This window comes from Palaemon carinicauda, chromosome 17 (genome assembly GCF_036898095.1).
Source record: "Palaemon carinicauda isolate YSFRI2023 chromosome 17, ASM3689809v2, whole genome shotgun sequence".
NCBI lineage: Eukaryota > Metazoa > Arthropoda > Malacostraca > Decapoda > Palaemonidae > Palaemon > Palaemon carinicauda.
This window is the reverse complement of record NC_090741.1, coordinates 61,219,450-61,225,970: the sequence shown is the minus strand read 5'-3', so window position 1 is coordinate 61,225,970 and position 6,521 is coordinate 61,219,450. Positions and strand designations below refer to the sequence as shown.

The 6,521-nt window shown below is 33.9% G+C and overlaps 1 protein-coding gene across 1 annotated transcript in view; it reads left to right on the top strand.

Moving 5' to 3' along the window:
* The window catches only part of LOC137656812 (mitochondrial thiamine pyrophosphate carrier-like), a 615,169-nt gene that overhangs the window by 26,489 nt on the left and 582,159 nt on the right, over positions 1-6,521 (top strand).

Sequence of the window (6,521 nt, the reverse complement as noted above, 5' to 3'; positions counted from 1 at the left end):
GACTATTCAACGCCCTGGTTGTTTAGCAAGAAGGAAATAAAATTAGATGGAGATAGTAAGAGTATAAAGGGACTACAGTAAACCGCGTGAGGTGTACTGAACGCACTAATTAGGATTTCCTTGAGGATTACTTTCTCTGTGTTCCCAAACATGATAGAATCGAATCAGTTATTAATATATTTTCATTTAATCTTATTTGATTATTAATATTTTCATAACCATTATCTGTTTTAGAAACCAAAAAGATATCCTGATGCCATTATTTAGATCAGACCTTAAAAAATAGAGGGAAATATTGTATCAAAACTTTCAGGGAAAACAGAATCATTGAGATAATTCCAAAGCCTAGCAGTAGGGGGGGAAAACGATCTCTGAAGAATCTGATTATACTCTGGCAATGAGAGAGAGAGAGAGAGAGAGAGAGAGAGAGAGGAGAGAGAGAGAGAGAGAATATACCTTGTATTAGACAAAAAAGCCTTCTGTCCGAGGGCCCCCGATAACAGCTACGTAAAATGATTAGGACGTGGGTGGAAAAGGCCCTTAGAAAGGATATTAAGATTAAGGATGGAGTCCTGCGGATGGCGAGCTGTGTGGGAGAGAAAGGAGGCATATACCTGGAATCCTTCATTAAGGATAATAGCTTAAAACAATAATAATGATGATAATAACTCTAATATTGATAGTTATAATAATGCTAACAACGATAATAATAATAATAATAATAATAATAATAATAATAATAATAATAATAATAATAATAATAATAACATCCAGGGTTGTATTTCAATTTTAATTAACATAATATCAATAATAATTAAAAAAAAATACAGCAACGAGTTTTTATTGTTTATGAACAAGTCTATTATTATTATTATTATTATTATTATTATTATTATTATTATTATTATTATTATTATTATTATTACTTAGATGCAGTTTACGGGATATACTCAGTTACACTTATTAGATGCTATACAATGAGGAGAGAGAGAGAGAGAGAGAGAGAGAGAGAGAGAGAGATTATTCCTCTTCCATATACATATAAAAACTTTATCTTGGGGCAACAGACACACACACACACACACACACACATATATATATATATATATATAATGTGTGTGTGTGTGTTTATAGACCTATGACCTCATCTGGTCATACAATTTACCTCTTAGATCAACACGGTATTATAAGATTTAACGGAAGGTGTCTATATTATTACTACTACTACTACTACTACTACTAGCTGAGCTACAATAAAAGAATTGACTATTAAAAATGTCTCGGGTAATCAGCACACTCTACTTTACTACTAAAATCTAGATCAATTATCTTATTTCCATGCAGGAAAAAATATATACACACTGATAATTTAAATGTGCTATATACCAAGTTGAAAGCTGACAAAAGTTGAAAATCAATACAAATTTTTTTAAATCTTACCTCGTTCCGTTGACATCTTTCAGGAATTTATAAAATAAAAACGCATTTTAAAGGCCACCCATGATTGGCAGAGGCAAAGGACAGTGACATTGCCCTATCAAGTAGGACAGTGACATTGCCCTATCAAGTAGGACAAAGCCCTAGAGACTGACCATATATACATAGGATCAGCGCCCAAGCCCCCTCTCCACCCAAACTAGGACCAAGGATGGCCAGGCAATGGCTGCTGATGACTCAGCAGATAGACCTATTGGCTCTCCCAAACCCCCTATCCTTACCTCGCAAGGATGATTGATTGATTGATTTAAAGTTTTCAGGCATTCGCAAGGATGAGGAAGTTGCAGCGATCAAATGAGCTAACGAGTTTGAGCGGGACTGGAACCCCACTCTGGCGTTCACCAGTCAGGGACGTTACTGCATTGGGCACCACAAAAACCAATTTTAACTAACAAATAAGACAGCTTTACTATAATTATCCTTCGTCTCTTCCAAAATCTCGAGAACAGAACCACAGTGAAGCGAGGCTTTATGTCCTTTCGAATAAAGAGGTCTAATTAGCGTTAGAGCAAAGGACTTCCTGTCGGTAACTGAACTCCCTGGGTACAAATTGACTCGAAGTTAGTTCAACTGCCAATTATCACTGTTGCTTGAAACTCGGAAATCTCCCAGTTTCAGCTAATTTTTGGAGGTTATGAAGTAGTACATTACAATAACAATATATCCTTTTAAGAAGACGTATATTATTATCAAAACGTTTTCAATAGAGACGACTGGCGAAATCTAACCGAGGCCCTTTGCGTCAATAGGCCTGGGAGAAGATAATGATGATGATGATTTCATTAGCATATCTTTGATGATCCACTGCGTTCTGAATTCCAAACGATTTTCCAAAAAAAAAAAAAATTCATTTTATGGGTGGATCCAGTGTGCTTGGTAACTAAAACGTATGTTGGTGTAACTAGTTTGATATAGGAATATAGCAGCTCTTCTAGGAGAAGGACACTCCAAAATCAAACCATTGCTTTCTAATCTTGGTTATTATTATTATTACTATTATTACTTGCTAAGCTGTAACCCTAGTTGGAAATGCAGGATGATATAAGCCCAGGGGCTCCAACAGGGAAAATAGCTCAGTGAGGAAAGGAAACAGAAAAATAAAATATTTCAAGAAGAGAACAAGATTAAAATAAATATCTCCTATATAAACTATAAAAATTTAACAAACCAAGAGGAAGAGAAATAGGATAGAACAGTGTGCCCAAGTGTACCCTCAAGCAAGAGAATTCTAACCCAAATGACAGTGGAAGACAATGGATATGGCACTACCCAAGATTAGAGAACAATGGTTTGATTTTGGAGTGTCCTTCTCCTAGAAGAGCTGCTTACCATAGCCAAAGAGTCTCTTCTACCCTTAAAAAGAGAAAAGTTGCCACTGAACAATGACAGTGATGTAAGAAGAATTTTTTGGTAATTTCAGTGTTGTTAGGTGTATGAGGAGAGAGGAGAATGTCTAAAGAATAGGCCAGACTATTCGGTGTGTGTGTGTAGGCAAAGGGAATATCAACCGTAACCAGAGACAACCAATACAACTGAAGTAAGTCGTTTCGGTTGGTCAGGCAGAGTCTAGAGGTCCACATTAGTGCCATAGCCTCTGTACTATGGTCTTCCTCTGTCTTGGGATAGAGTTCTCTTGCTTGAGGGTACACCCACGCACACTTTTCTATCTTATTTGGTTTCGATATATTTATTTGACTAATGATTTACGAATTCAATTTGTGACCGAACCTAACCTTACCATTGTGATTATCTATTCATAATTTTACTATAACTAAACCTGTCTTATACACAAATATATTTATAAGTCAGTAATTATTGTGTAAGATATATATATATATATATATATATATATATAATTTCACCTATTTCCAATACAACTGAAGTATAGTGGGAAGTCGTTTCGGTTGGTTTGGCAGTCTAGAGGTCCACATCAGGCCTAATTTCTACTTAGGACAAGAGCCCTGGAGTTACGAGAGAGAGAGAGAGGAGAGAGAGAGAGAGAGAGAGAGAGCGAGAGAGAGAGAATTTTATATAGCACCCACCAGCTAACTTCGTAATATTGATTAGCACTGAATCGGAAATTTCATTTAAAACACCAAAAACAAACTTAAAAAAAAACTGTCGAGACAATACTCACAAAAAAATGCAAATGAAAGAAGTGGACGAAAGAAAATTGTAAAAGTATTCTTAGATCAAATAAAAAAAAGGTGAATTAATTACAAATGAACCAGGAACGAGAGAAGAAAAGCTTCCGTTGGTATTAGCTTGTCAGACGGAGTGATCTCGGTGATGTGGACCGATAGTACCATTTAGTACATTTAATTGGGAACTTGGTTTGTTTAAAGTCTTTTTTTATTATGCAGTCTATTTCAGGCTGTTTTTATCCAAAGGGCGTCTGTAACGAAAGGCAACTCTGGTTTTATAACGAGAAGTGTTTTAATTAGTATTTTGTGACTTCAGGAGTCGTAGAAAGGCTTAAATGGAGCCACTGCGTATGTAAATTAAATTGATATCATCTTGATTGGACACAACGAATACTGATGTAGATGTAGATTAAATATATTTTATATAAAAAAAAACTATAGGAGTAATGTAAAAGCAGAATGCGTAGACATACTGTATGTATAGATCCCATTATTGCAGAGCAAAGACAAGATTATATTGGCACTCCATTTCAATATACTTATCTTAATTCTTCGTCTACTCGTAACTTAAAAATATGTAAAATATGCAGAGGAACATAGGGGTTTTATATATATATATATATATATATATATATATACACACACAGTATAGCCTGTATATACTGAAAAGTCCCATTTCTCTTCTTCCCTTGGCAAGTTAGCCAGTAAAACTACACACAGAAATTACCCTATTTCCTCCACTGAACAGAACTGATTGCTTTGTCTCGAGAGGTTAGAGCCTCAGTCAATATACACTCGATCAGTCTCACAATCTTTTTTTTTCTCTTGCGAACAAAGAAAAAATAGAAAAAGAAATAAATAGCAAAGATACACGCTTTTAATGTTGAAATTGTTCCGGTTTTTATTAGACCGTTCTTCTCTCTCTCTCTCTCTCTCCTCTCTCTCTCTCTCTCTCAAGGTTCCCCGAAGAAGAACATTATGTGACAGGAGCGGTAATGTTTGCCTAGAGGTGACATAACACCAAACATTCAAAGCGGTTAACGAGCTAAGAGCAGGTGGCTAAGTTGGTGCATTTTAGAGATGATGTTCTCACCTTGGTGTTCACAAAGACAATGTCAGCCGTGCTGTGCATATTTGGTGCATATTTAGTGCATATTATTATCTCTCTCTCTCTCTCTCTCTCCTCTCTCTCTCTCTCTCTCTCTCATCAGACGTTGCTAGTCCACTGTAGGACAAATGCCTCAGACATGTCCTTCTACTGCCGGCTAATTATGGGGTTTCTATGCCAAATTTTCTTAGTTCGTAAATCCATTGTCTTCTTTTCCTTTCCCTTCTTGTTTTGCAATCTCTTGGGACTCATTCTGTAATTCGTTTCGTCCATATATATATATATATATATATATATATACTCTTTATAAAACAAACCAAAAGTTTTAATCATACAAAATGTGATGTCATAACATTACTTGTGCTAAGCTAACATTCAAAGTTAGGTCTAAAAATATTTCAATTAATTGTTGTGAGTTTATAATTCTAAATGTTCTACTAACTTTCACAGGCACAAGAGCCTCTCCTGCTAGGCCTATATGTCCTCTTGTTTTTTTTTTTTTTTTCAAAGAAGAAATTAGACTCGTTTTTAAACACTATGTTAGCTATTATCCTCTACGTATTATTTTCTTCTCCCTATTAGGCATTTAACTTGGACTCTAGTAAATTTTTAATAATATTTCATATCAACCTCACACCATCAACGCTGTGACGATAAATAGGCCTAGTAAATATAATGAATATGTTCAATTTCTTTAAATTACATAAGAATTAGACCGACCATTTTAGAACTCAAACTTTTAGTTTCATTACAATTGTGTCCACATGTATTTCACACCACCTAAACGTAAAATATTAAATCTACAAGTATCCCTTCATATACAAAGACACGTGGCCCAGTAAAATCCCCAAATCTGTACGTTTTCTGTTTTCTTAGAACTGCAGCTGAAAACAACCCTAGGGTAAGTTCATCTTGAACCAATTACAGCAAGTATGGATGGCATTATTGGCTCACGATTTAGAGCGTTTGAATCCTACCACAGGTTCGATCGGTATTGGGCACCCAATTTTCCCCCCCCCCCCCATTTACGATAATGTTTGCTTTCGCTTAAAATAGGGATATTACTATTATTATTACTATTATTATTATTCGACTCAAATAGTTATATTATTATTATTATTATTATTATTATTATTATTATTATTATTATTATTATTATTATTATTATAATCGATTCAAATAGTGATATTATTATTATTATTATTCGATTCAAATAGTGATATTAACATTATTATTATTATTATTAGATTCAAATAGTGATATTATTATTATTATTATTATTATTATTATTATTCGATTCAAATAGTGATATTAATATTATTATTATTATTATTATTATTTGTATTATTATTATTATTATTCGATTCAAATAGTGATATTATTGTTGTTGTTGTTATTATTATTATTATTATTATTATTATTGTTGTTGTTGTTGTTGTTGTTGTTGTTATTGTTGCTATCATTAGCTAAGCTACAACCCTATTTGGAAAAGCAGAATGCTCTAAGGCCTATAAGGGCTCCAGTAGAAAAAAATAGCCTATTTCGGCCTAATTAGGAAAGGAAATAAGGAAACTGATAGAATAGCTTGATTATATAGTTATATGAGATCTTTCTATGAAATTGTTTCTCAACAACCTCATGCTTACAAGTTTTTAATTCTGCTAAGGCCGATGGTATAGGCTCAGTGTGCAATGCTTTCAGTATAGAAAGAGTAGACAAAGTGAATTCTTTATTAACTGGGTTACAAGTATATATAATACTCTTGCGAAAAA